Source organism: Alexandromys fortis, unplaced genomic scaffold (genome assembly GCF_014885135.2).
Source record: "Alexandromys fortis isolate MF-2015 unplaced genomic scaffold, M_Fortis_MF-2015_v1.1 scaffold_53, whole genome shotgun sequence".
Taxonomy (NCBI): domain Eukaryota; kingdom Metazoa; phylum Chordata; class Mammalia; order Rodentia; family Cricetidae; genus Alexandromys; species Alexandromys fortis.
The window spans coordinates 6560240-6573019 of NW_026067939.1; the positions used below are offsets into that span (position 1 = coordinate 6560240).

Here is a 12780-nt window from a genome sequence, read left to right on the forward strand (position 1 = left end):
CAGCTATGGAGGGAAAACCCGCGGTTTAACACGTGTTATTCACAAGGTCTACGGCAACTGAATAATCGCTTTCTGCAGCATTTAGTTTAGTGGCTCATAGTGATTACTAAATTTGGAATTTGAGACATGCTTGTGAGAAGCTGAATTTTTTACATATTATAATATTAGTAGATTACACATATTTCTCTATATATGTCTTTGTTATTTACACACACACACATGCTTATAAATAGCATATCCTTAGGATATAGGAGTCAATCTAAAAGTAACAGAATTAATTTATTTTATGAGGTTTAAGAAGGGGATTAGTTATGTGTGCTTCTTCATATTTATCATTGCTAAGTACTAAGAATGATTTTCATTTCTAGATTCTATGCTCATTATGTTTGCCAACAGCTTGTTTCATGTAGTTTTGTTCTTGTTGTTGTTTGAGACAGGGTTTCCCTGTGTAACAGCCCTGGCTGTCCTGGAACTAGCTCTAGTAGACCAGGCTGGCCTCGAACTCACAGAGATCCGCCTGCCTCGGCCTCCTGAGTGCTGGGATTAAAGGTGCATGCCACCGCTGCCCGACTCATGCAAAAGTATTTAGATGGAATGAATGTCACAGAGAACACATGTAAGCATTTCAGGAAAATGTCATTTATCATTTAACTGAGCTAAAGACATGCAAATCTCCATGATGCGACAGCTTTCCCTCAGTTGCATATTATTTAAAACAGCTCAGGTAATCAGACCGTCAGGAGGATCTCAGTGTCATGAACACTGTATTTGTATACACTAGTTCAGCTTTGAACAAGGCAAATAGTGTCCAGCTAGCAGTTTGTAGCTTTAAGAGAAACATTGTGGCATTGTGGCTTTGCAAATGAATAGTCCTTGCTTCTTCAAATTTGGGTGTCTTTTTTTTTTTTCTTTCTTTCTTTTAAACCGACTTGTGATTTATGTGGTGTGGTGTGTTCTGCTTGTTTTTTTGTCAACTTGACACAGACCTGGATATATCTGGGAAGAAGGAATTCTGACCAAGAAAATGCCTCCATCAGATTGGCCTGTGGGCAAGTCTTAGGGGCGCTTTCTTGATTGGTGATGAATGGGGGAGAGGTCACCTCACTGCTGGCTGTGCCATCCCTGGGCAGATGATATAAGAAAGCAGGCTGAGCAAGCCATAGGTAGGAGAAAGCCAGTAAGCAGCACCTCTCCACGGCCCCTGTTGAAGTTCTTGCCTGTAGGTTCCTGTCCTGGCTTCCTTCAGTGGTCTGTGACCTAGGACATGTGAGCCAAATAAATCCTTTCTTCCCCAAGTTGATTTTGGTCATGGCATTTTATTACAGAAATGGAAACTCTAGCTAAGGCATACTATGTACTTAATTTCTTTTTTTTTTCTTTGACCTTCAACAAGTTTTTATTTTTTTATGTACTTAATTTCGAACCCTGAGGTTTTTCAATTCATTTTACTCAAAGAATATTTTTTTCATTTGTTACTACATAGATTTGAAAAATTACTTCTTTACTGATTACATAGAACTAAATTTTAAGTGAGTACAGATACGTTCAATTCATATCACAATTATTTCCTGAGTGATTTGTATGAACCTAACACTGGTTTGGGTGCTGTGCATTCTATGGGAGGGTGGCAGAGGATGCATACATGATTTATGAAAGAAATTCATAGTATTAAATTTGGCCATTAACTTTCACAGTGCCATGGTTTGAACCCAGGGCTTTGTGCACGCCGCTCCACCTCTGAACTACCCCTCCCACCCCTAGTGTGTTATTCTTGCTTCCTTGTGTCCAAAACTAAGTTGTTCATTTAGTTGCCGACAGTCAGCTAAGGCAGGAAGGAATATGTATACACGCTTGGATAAATAGCATGCCAGGTTTAAATCTATTATACATAAAAAGCCTTTAAAAAAAAATCCCTCTCTGGAGAAGTATACAGTAGTCACATCTTAATGGCAACAGAAGTTTAGCCAAACAAAGCTCTGTTGACTAGAATAGCTTCCTTCCTTCTAATGTGACCTAGATGTGTGTGCCGGGCACAATTGTGCTCGTGGTCACGTTTAAAACTTTTTACATTTATTTAGTGTGTGTGTGACGGCTCACACGGGGAGGCCAGAGAACAATTTGCACGAATCTGTTCTCTCCATCCCCCACATGCCATTCCCAGGGATTGTGTTCAGGTGGCCAGGGTGGTGGCAAGTGTCTTGACTTGCTGAGCCCCCTCGCTGGCCCACGTTGCTTTCTGCCACAGCTGATGCCTGTCAGTTCTGAGCTCCCAGGGCCACAGAGGCCCAAGTCCAGTAATTAAAACATTTCTATGTAAGATTTAAGATTCTCTGTGGATCCGCCAGTTGGAGAAAAGCCCCAGGGTATTCTATTCCTTGTAATTATTAGTCTTATTAAAGGTAATTATTAAGGTTTCTAGATTTCCATTGATTGGTCCAGTTAGCTCTTTCTTCGGTTAGTTTAGAATGTCATAGATAGCTTGAGGTCTGGCGTACCCCAGAAAGATAATTAGGTTTGCAAAAGATGCCAAAAGGACAGTTCAGTGCCCTAAGGTACAGGCAAGGCTCAGTTTCGAGCAGGATGGGTTTCGTATCTCTTTCTTCTCTACATCACTGACACTGGGCGTGATATTCTGCGAGGCATGCTGAGTGTGTAACAGGACGAGTACTTGACTGGTCTGGGAGGTGACAGCAACAGAGGGGTTACAATCCTGGAAAATTTGCTTTGTGTATGTCATCTTGAGCCTTTTCCTTTTTTTATTTTCTGGTCAATTTAATTTTATTCTTCAATATGCTACTTACATTTCATTCCAAATTTTCTTTTTTAAATCTTTTCACTGACCTTGACGGCAGCATGATGGCTCCTGCTAGGCCTGACTGAGAGCCTTTGATCTTACAGTGGAGGTGCAGGAGCAGGGCCGGAACACTGGAGTAGCAGACTGTCAGCCTGAAAGCCGGTCTGTTTTGGTAATAGCAGTAGATACTTATTGAGCAATTTATAGCCCAGAATTTTGCTAAGTACTTTCTAGGGAAGACCTCATAGGTTTCACTTAGCAACACTGTAAGGATAGCAGTATTTCTGCACTCACTTTTTAAATACGGAAGTGGCAGTATGAGGGAATTTTAAAATTGACCCGAAGTTTTATAAAGCAAGCAAGCAAACAAACGGAAACCCAAAACCAAAACAAAAATGCAGAGCGCATACTCTGAGCTACCCTAACACATTGACTTGCTTTGCAAAGAACTTGATCACAGTCCAGCAAATCATTTGTTGGCCCGCCCATCCATCCATCCATCCATCCATCCATCCATCCATCCATCCATCCTAGCTGTTTCAATCAACAAGGTAGCAAGGTCACCAGAGGGGTGCACAGCTCATTAAGGCTGACATGGTTAGTTTCTCCAGGCTGCTTTCCTGAGAGGAGGGACAGGCATCTCCCCACAGTGTGGTAAATGTTCTGACAGGGAAGTAGCAGGTAAACCAGGGCATAGAATGGGGTGAAGAAACGCTGCCAGAACCGGGTTGGTAGGGCAGCACATCCTTGAAAGTCTTATCCTGGGTTCTTCATCCATTTTGTAGCAAGTGATGTATTGGGTTGGGGATACAGTTCAGTTGTCAGGGTGCTTGCTTAGCGTGAATGGAGTCCTGTTTAGTTCCTAGTACCATACACACAAAGCAGTCTAGAAAGAAAGAGATTTGAGTAAGGTCTTCTTTGTCATGTCTTTTCCTCCATGAGTGGCATACGGTAGTTGCTTAATTAAAGCATGTTAAATAAATGTATGAGAATTCTAATGTCCCATTATAACAGATTTTTCTTTAAAAAAAAAGCTGTCTCTAATTCTACTCAACATTCTTACACACTTTGCATTTGAGACTAAAAGAAATGTCTTTTTTGACTTACAAAATTCCATCCCTGCTCCTCTTAAGCCACACCTAGAAGAAGCATTGCTACACCTAACTCTGTATGGTTAGAACAGGGCTCCCTGGGGACGGTTGGAACCAGGCAGAAATTCTGGAACAACGGGGTGGTGACTTTTCCCTCAGCCTCTACAGCTGACCCGTGGGACTCCAGGTTCTCTTCCCTTTCTGTAGTTCTTCCATTAGTCCAGGATGGGCTCTCGAGGTTTCATTCCCCTCAGACTCCCTTCTACTTTCCAAAAGGTGCTGCCTTTGGGGAACTCGATCTGCAGTTTGTGTACAACCCCTGAGAACACTGTGTGCAATCCTAGACCGCTGCCGAAAGGGCCAAGAAGAACTGAGCCTAGCCTGATGATTTCCTAGAGTGAGAAGAGTTGTTATTAGATGCTGTTCCAGGGAGGAAAGGGGGCTTTCTTTAAGGGTGAGACCCCAGGTGGGTTAGCCACACTCTGCTGGATGCCCCTGTACCCATGAGTATGTGAGCAGCACAGGTCGGACTCAGTGGATCCTAAGAAAGGGGGGGGGGCAGGTGTGGATCTGGAAGGACTTAGGAGGAAGAACGAGGGACTGAATATTATTAAAATAGATTGCATGCATGCAAGAAATTCTCAAAGACTTAACAAAAAAGATGCTGCCTTGTTAATAATAGTTCAGCTGTAATTCTTCAAGCAGGTGCTGGGGTATTTCTTCCTTGTGCCTACTTGCTATGCGCTGGGGATAGATTTCCCTTTAGGAAACAATGGGATATTTAGGCAGAAAGCTAATGCTGGCGGGTGAGGAAAGTGTAAAAGGGAAAGCAAACCTCTGTAAGGGGAAGAGGAGCTCATTTGATGCTGGGAATCCCTGTCGCTTCCTCCAGGGTCAGGCTTTTTGTAGCACATTCTTACTTTTTAGCCTGAGCCTGCAGTTTAAAATTGTACCCCGTTCCGTCTTTATTTTCCCCAGAGCTCTTACCTCCTTATAAATTACACACTCACCTATTATTTCTGTTACTAATGTCTGAGATGTCCACTAGACTATAAACACCTCAAAGGGTCAGGACGCTTTGTCTGTATGCTTATTACTTAGACAAGGCCTGAGGGTGTCCTGGAGTGGTTTAGATGTGCAACAAATGCCTGCCAAATATGTGCCTTCTTCAATCCTGAGTGAAAATGATATTAAGAGTAACGATTAAGTAATGATTAAGTCACGGTGGGGCACATCTATGATCTTAGCCCTTGGTAGTCTTAGCAGGACTATTATGAGTTCAAGGCTAGCCTGAGCTACATAAAAATACATGCTGCCTCATGAACTGGTGTGAAAAGTTCTTCTGTTTATGTGTTGCTTTTATTGGTTAATAAAGAAGCTGCTTTTGGCAAAGGGCTTAACAGAATATAACCAGGCTAGAAGAAATATACACAGAGAGAGAAAGAGAGAGAGAGAGAGAGTAGATGGAGTCAGGGGAAGCCATGTAGCCACCTGCAAGAGAGAGACGCCTCCGTGGAGCCTGCCAAAACTTTGCCAGTAGGCCACAACCTTGTGGTGATTAATGGAGATGGGTTAGTTTAGGATGTAAGAGCAAGCTAGAAATACGCTTAAGTGATTGGCTAAACAGTATTGCAAATAATATAGTTTCTGTGTCTTTACTGCAGGACAGGGTGGGACAGAAGCCTCCTCCAACAATGAACCTTTCTCTTTTTCCCACAGCCTTCCACCAAAACACGAAGAAAAGTCATGCTCAACTTCTCCTACGTATGTTCAATGTATAGACAAATGATTAGATATTAAAATCATTCTTTACCACAGCCAGGAAGATTGTCCAGTTTGTAAAAGAGCAATCATGAGAACCTGAGTTAGATCCCCAGAATCCATACCAAAAAAGAAAAAAAAGGCATGATGGTACATGCTTGTAATCAGTGCTGGAGGGATGAAGACAGGAAGATTCCCCAGTATTTGCTGGCTAGCGAGCAAGTGCCAAGGAAATGAAAGTTGTTGCCTGACAGAAAAGAGGGTCTGCACCTGAGGAATGACACCCAGAGCTGTCTCCTGACCTACATGTGTGTATGGACCTGTAGACGCATACAGACACACAAGCAACTTTTTTCAATAGAAGTCTTCTAATTGGACAAAATATGACACCCACCATGGTAGTTAAAGACCGGATGGAATCTATTTCCATGGGCTTGGCACACTCGTAAAAACAGACGCACGGAGGGACAGACCTGTTTAGGTGAGAAGGAGAATCCCTGAGAATCCCTGAGGTTTCCCGAAGCAGGAAGACTTTAATCCACACAGCTTAAGGTACGGTTTGATTCAGTGTGCTCCTAACTGTCCTCACATCACATTCCCTCCCCTCCAGGGTTCCAAGACGCACTAACTTTGTACTTGTTTGGGACAAAGAGTTGCCCTCCCATTCCGTGGCTCTTCGCACAGGCTGGGGAAGCTGTGGGAACTCAACACACAAGAGACAAATAGAGGCATGAATTAATTATTTAGGAGCCTCTGCGCTCGCGATCGTTATAATTACCGATGATGCTTTCCAGCAAGGACATATCAGAGTGCTTCGGGGACTAATGGCTGCTTCCCCAGCTCTTCCATGGCTCTGGCCATCAGAGCCAATCTAGGGTAAATAAAAGTGCTTTGATCTGAGTGGGAATCCACATTTTACAGAGGGTCAGGTACCTTCCTCTCTAACCCAGTGTGGGACATAGCAGATTCAACAATTAACCTTAGAACTGTTAAAGACTAGATTTACCTAAAAGCGAGAAGAGTAACCAGCCTCAACAGGTCCAGGGTTACTACAATGATGGGTGAGTCCGAGCGGGTGCTGCATTGCAAGTAAATCCCCTGTGACAGGAAGCTAATGGCATCTGATTTATTACCAAATAGAAGACAAGCCAGGGCAGGTATGCAAACTTATGCAAACCATACAGCTGTGTAACTGCTGGGCCACCCTTAATTAGTCCATCTATTTCTAAATGCCCATTGGGCAGAAAGGTTCTAAATTCATTTGTTCTTTCAATGCTTCACTTTTTTTTTCTGGTCCTGGGGATTGAACACACTAGGCAAATGCTCTAAGATTGAGCCACACCTTTAGTCCTTTTTTTTTTTTTTAAAAAAAAAAAGGATTTATTTTTATCTGATGTGTGTAAGAGTTTCACCTGTATGTATGTATGTATGTATGTATGTATGTATGTATGTATATTTGTATTGTGTCGCATGCATGCGTGATGCCTACAGAGGCCAAAGAGGGTATCTGATTCCCTAGAACTGGAGTTATAGACAGTTTTGACTCTCTGTGTGGGTGCTGGGACCCAAACCTGGGTCCTCTGGAAGAGCAATCAGTGCTCTTGAGAGCTGAGCCATCTTTTCAGCTGCTGCCTTTTGTATCTTTTCTTTCCCCCCTTCCAGGCAGGGTTTCTATGAATATCCCTGGCTGTCCTGGAATCATAGATCCACTTGCCTCTGTCTCCCAAGTGCTGGAATCAAAGATGTATGCCACCACCGCCCAGCTTGCCCTTCATGTTCTAAGACAGAGTCTTGCTAAATTTTTCTGGTTAATCTCAAAGTTGCAATTTGAATTTTCAACACCTTCCCATGTTCTGGAATTATAGGTAATTGCCACCACACCTGCCTACATTGGATGGGTTTTTAATAATATGCCTTGTTGGGATGTAATTCACTTCCCATACAATTAACCTAGTTTAAGTATACAGTCCAAGGCTTTTCAGCCGTGTAGCATCCATAGCCACAAACCATCCCACGGTCTAAAATCTGTCATCTCCCCACGACACCCCGTCCCCGTCAGCTGTCACTCCTCCATCCCTCCCCAGCTCGTCTTCCACACTGGCCCTCAGCAACGACTGGTCTCGTTTCTGTCTCTGTAGATTCGCTGGTTTGTGATGAATGGCACAGTGTGCATTCTTTCGCTTAGCGTATGTAAGTTTCTGAAGGTTCAGCCGTGCTGAAGCGTGTTGAATAATATCTACTGTTCTGTTCCATGCACTGTACTGGCCCGCTCACCTCTCCATGGATGCTAGGATTGCTTCCAGGGGTTTTCCTGTGTTTTGGGGTTTGCCTGTTACGTGTACTAGTGGGATGAGGATTTGGGCACTGGTTCTTTTGTGGATGTAATCTCTCGGTTCCCCGGGATGTATGTCTAAGAGGGAACTGCACTATTTGGTAACTTGTAGAGGAATTAACAAATTACTTTCCACTGCATCATTTTACACCCTGGCAAGATGGGGCAGCTGTAGCTCTTCCTTCCCATTCTCCTTGTGGGGCTAGGAAGCAAACCTAGGCTCTCAGGCAAGCTAGGCAAGCACCACTGAGCTGTGTTCCCAGCCCAGCTATTCCACATAATCTCCATCACCTCCAGATTCTTTATATGAGCATGAACTGGGCTGGTCTATCATTATGGATCGTTTCATCTGTAACTGTTATGGTTGGTGTGAAGTGATATCGCAGTATGATTTTGATCTTCGTTTTCCAACAAGTAAATATAAGCACCTTTCTTAGGCACTTCTTCTTTGGAGAAATTCTATTTGGTCTATTCAGACCTTTACCCACTTCATAATGGGCTGTTTGTCTTTTTGCTATTGAGTTGTTCATCTTCGGTCATGTGTGTGTGTACGCATGTAGTTGTGTGTGTGTATGCATATAGTTGTGTGTGTATGTGCATGTGCGCATGTAGTTACAGGAAGAAAGACTGACTTCTCAGTTGGTCCTCCCTGAAATAAATCTTCTGTAACATAAAGTCAGGAGAGATAGGAGGGTGGTGGCCTGTTTCTCCTTTGAATCGGCTGGAGCTTTGGGCTGGCTGGATGCTAGGTTGGGAGGGAACTCTGTAAAATACCCAGTGCAGAGCTCCATCCAGCCAGAGTGGATCACCAGCAGCTGGAGGAGGCTGGGGAGAGGAAGTGTGCTCAAATACCACACACCCTTGCTGTTTTTGCTGCGATATTACCGATTATTTGGCATAAACACCTCGTTATTTGCTGTAATCCCTCAGGATAGTATCCCGAGATAATTTTCACCACTTACTGTTTTGTAACAGGTGTGTTCACAGACATAATTTGAGAAGTTGAGTCTTTTTTGGATGATTTGCTCATGTGGGTGTGGTCTATGTGCAATGCTTGGGGTTGTGTGGGGAAGTCAGAAGTCAGTGTCTGTTGTCTCCTCCTATGGCTCCACCTTTTACTTTTTGAGACAGGGTCTCTCATTGAACCAGGAACTTGCCCATTTGGCTAGAATGGCTATCTGGAGAAGACTGGAGGATTCTCATGCTGCCTCCCAGCTCTGGGATTACAGACACACTCTACTGTGCCTTTTGATGTGGGTGCTGGGATTTGAACTTGAGTCCTCATGCTTGAACGTATTTAACTCTTTGAGCCATCTTTTTAGCTCCAGCTGCTGCTTGGATAATCTGAAATGAAGGCTGTTAATTGGTGGTCAGAGTTTACAGCGACTTTGTTGGCCACAATTGGCCATAGACGTGTAAAGGATGATTTTTAATTTTAAAATTAGCAAGCTTAGCCGGGTGGTGGTGGCGCACGCCTTTAATCCCAGCACTCGGGAGGCAGAGGCAGGCGGATCTCTGTGAGTTCGAGACCAGCCTGGTCTACAAGAGCGAGTTCCAGGACAGGCTCCAAAACCACAGAGAAACCCTGTCTCGAAAAACCAAAAAAAAAAAAAAAAAAAAAAATTAGCAAGCTTATAAACGGTAGGTTAAGAAAACCAACGGGAGTTGAAGACTGGTTGGTTTTCTACTTGATATGCAGTCTGTGCCTTTGCCTTAACAACCATTTTTCACTTATTGCAGTTAAATTGTTGTTTAGTAAATGTTTAGAGACAACATTTGAAAAATGAGGTTGCATATCCCACACAAAAGTTCATTGTTGGTCTAAGTGATCAATATACAAAGTCATCACAACTATTAAAGATCATGAAAATGGTTGATGGTGGTGGAGCATGCCTTTAATCTCAGAATTCTAAAGGCAGAGGCAGGCTGATCTCTATGAGTTCGATCTGGTTCACAGAGAGAGAGATCCAGCACAGTCAAGGCTACTCAGAGAAACCCTGTCTTGCAGAAGCAAAAATAAACAAAAACAAAATCAAAAAACCAAAAACAACCTCCCCCCAAAAAGAACTTTTAAAAAAAAAGCATGAAAATGATCGCCACATTAAGAAAGAAGCACAGGAATGAATCAGATATGCAATTTTCTGCACACATTTAAAAGTTCTTCAGCAAAAAACAGCAGTGTATTTCTTACTAACTTTTGATTCAAAATAACCACTGCTGCTATAAAGTCTCTTGCAAAAGCAAACATCCCACTTTCCCTGATACATTTATTTGGACTTTGGGAGCTAACGTTTAGACTTAACAGTTCCTCAATTTCTGTACTGGCGCACGGGCTGGGCTGACCTGTGCACTCCCAACCAGTTGAATGCCTTTCCATTTGAGAAAGTCTAGACTTGACGCTTGTACCTGAAAACCTCCCCACCTATGCTCCCCAAGGATGCTATGACACACATTGCTCCATGGGTTGAAGACTTTGATTGCTTGTGACAGTCACAGAAGCATCCTTGAGAAAACACTCTGTGCTTAATAATCAAGAAAAAATACTAAAACACATTTCTTTCCTAGCTATGCCTTATCTGCTGGCAGTGGACTGGTGTACCCTTGCCTAAAGTAACTTATTGGCATAAAAAAAAAAGAGCAGGAAACTAGATACATATTACTAGATAAATAAGGAAGCCAAACACATCCTAAGATATTTCCCTGGATATTAACAAGCCACACAAAGATAGAATAATGAAAATAATGTAAAATAAATTTCTTATGGCTGGAAAAGTTCCAATAATAAAGTTTGGCTTATGTTGAGTGAAACATCTTAGTTTCCAACATAGTGAATGCCAAGAGGATCCATTCAGTTCTTAAAGTTGTAATGTGGTAGATAATAAGCAGATAAATTACATTAAAGCTCAGTTCTATTTCCCCCCCCCCACACCTCCCCCATGAAGACAGAAATTCTGTGTTAAGAAAGCTTCTTCGTATTGGATGTAGGTTTTTGGAAGATGCTTACCTCCTGCCTTTGGGTGAGCTTGGATGCTCTGGCTTCTCCCCAGCTGCTGTTAGCTTGCCACTGCGCCGGGAGCAGGGGAGGCCCCAAGAGTTAGGTGTTCGGGCCCCGCCCTCTGCACTACTGCTAAAACTCCAGTTCTGCCAAACTGATTCCGGTGATTAATAATTGACAAAAGGAAAACACTCTTACGCAAACTTGTGTCCAACCGCAGGGCTTGCAGAGACTCCTTCCGAAGAGGATGCGGGGTTGCGCCACTCCCCTCCCCCTTCGCTCTAAGGTCCCAACTTCCTATGCGCTGACACTCAGTCCTAGGGGGATTGGGCTGTCCTCCGAGGAATGCAGCCCAGTGACTTCTACATGTTTAAAATTCGCTTTTCTGTAGCTCCTTCGCACTTCTCCGGAGATTAACCTCTCAGGAAGGGGCCGCTTCCCTCCCCGATACTGGGGTGGGGAGGGGGGTAGGGGGAGCCGGGGCTCGGAGAGCTACCGAGACCGAGGTGGCGCTGTCACCTCCGATTGCTGCAGTAAAACCCGCCTAGGCAGAGATGGGAGGTGGGGGATGGGTGTTCCCTCCCCCTTCGTTTCGGCGGGGAGCTTCGACTCTGCCAAAGGGACGCGTCTTTTGGTGGTGGTGCAGATGATAGGGTGAGGATGGGGGAAGAGTAGGGGGAGGGGAAGGGGGGGGAAAGGAGGAGGAGGCAGCGGCAGCAGAAAAACAGGAGATGCAAAGGTGAGCACTCTGGGGCTTTAACCAATGCTCAAAGGATGCCTGTCAGCATTCATCCGTCCACACACTCGATGAGCGGCAAAGGGGCCTGGGTGTACGCAGAGCAAGGCTGCAGTCTGAAACTCAGCGTCCGGCAGCGAAGTGAGCCCCGGGGTCGCGCCCGGGTATCGGTCCGCCCACCGTTTGTCAAAAAGCAAAGGAAGAAAATGAACCACTTTAGCTTAGGCAGCCACTTCTGCTGCCTTGGATCCAGTAAAACAATCCCTCGGCCTCCCAAAACAGTCACCTTCCCCCAGGTGGTAGGAAGGTTACGGTTGGAAAAACTGCTCCCACCCTTCCCTGGGGGAAAGAGGTAGGAGGACCGTGCCTGGGGAACTTGTGTGGGCTCACTCACAAGTGCAGGGAATTATTCATTCGCCGACGACTGCGGCCCGAGGACAAATTGGGAAAAGGGGGCCGGCAGGCGGCGGGGTGCCGCAGAGACGCACGGAGCGGCTCCGGGGCAGGCGTGCCCTTCGCAGCATCTCCGCTGGAAACCCGCAGCCAGACCACGATCGATCTCTTTCTTCTCCATCCTAGGCAATTCTTGCATTTGACTCCGTGACTGCACGTTAAAAGTTCAGAGGGCCTGGGTATCCTCATCCTAAATATCCGACCGGGATTTTTTCTGTCCAAGATCCAGGGGCGTCCGGGGACGGAAGCCTCTCAATTAGTGAACGTTCGGGCTGCATCTGCCATTCAGCTTCCACTCCAGGAGTGGGAGGCGTCATAGGCTCCACAGTGCTGATTGTGCTGAAGCGCAAATTTGAGCTCCTGGCAGCGTTCTGCTCTTTCTCACAACACACTTTCAGCAGGATGGGAGCTCCGGTGCTACGCAGAGGGAGCCTCACGCTATTGGGCGGCGGGTGTCTCCTTGCAGGAAGCAGGGTGTCCCCCAAAGCTGAAGGTGGTTGGGGGGCTGGGAAGGGAGCATGTGTAGAACACATGCCCAGGCTCACTGTTTCTTACAGCTATCTTTCCTCACAGCTCTTGTGAATAGTTTTTTTTTTTTTTTTTATTTCTTAATCACTT

At 44.8% G+C, this 12780-nt stretch overlaps 2 protein-coding genes across 2 annotated transcripts in view; one reads left to right on the plus strand and one right to left on the minus strand.

Annotated features, from left to right (window-relative positions):
- Positions 1-11474, minus strand: part of Sptssb (serine palmitoyltransferase small subunit B) — a 29395-nt gene extending 17921 nt beyond the window's left edge. Inside the window, exon 1 of the mRNA XM_050147443.1 lies at positions 10983-11474. The gene's annotated coding sequence lies outside the window, so the exon portion shown is untranslated. The remainder of the gene's footprint in view (positions 1-10982) is intronic.
- The window catches only part of Otol1 (otolin 1), a 105477-nt gene continuing 98316 nt past the window's right edge, over positions 5620-12780 (plus strand). The window contains exon 1 of the mRNA XM_050147428.1: positions 5620-6198. The gene's annotated coding sequence lies outside the window, so the exon portion shown is untranslated. The remainder of the gene's footprint in view (positions 6199-12780) is intronic.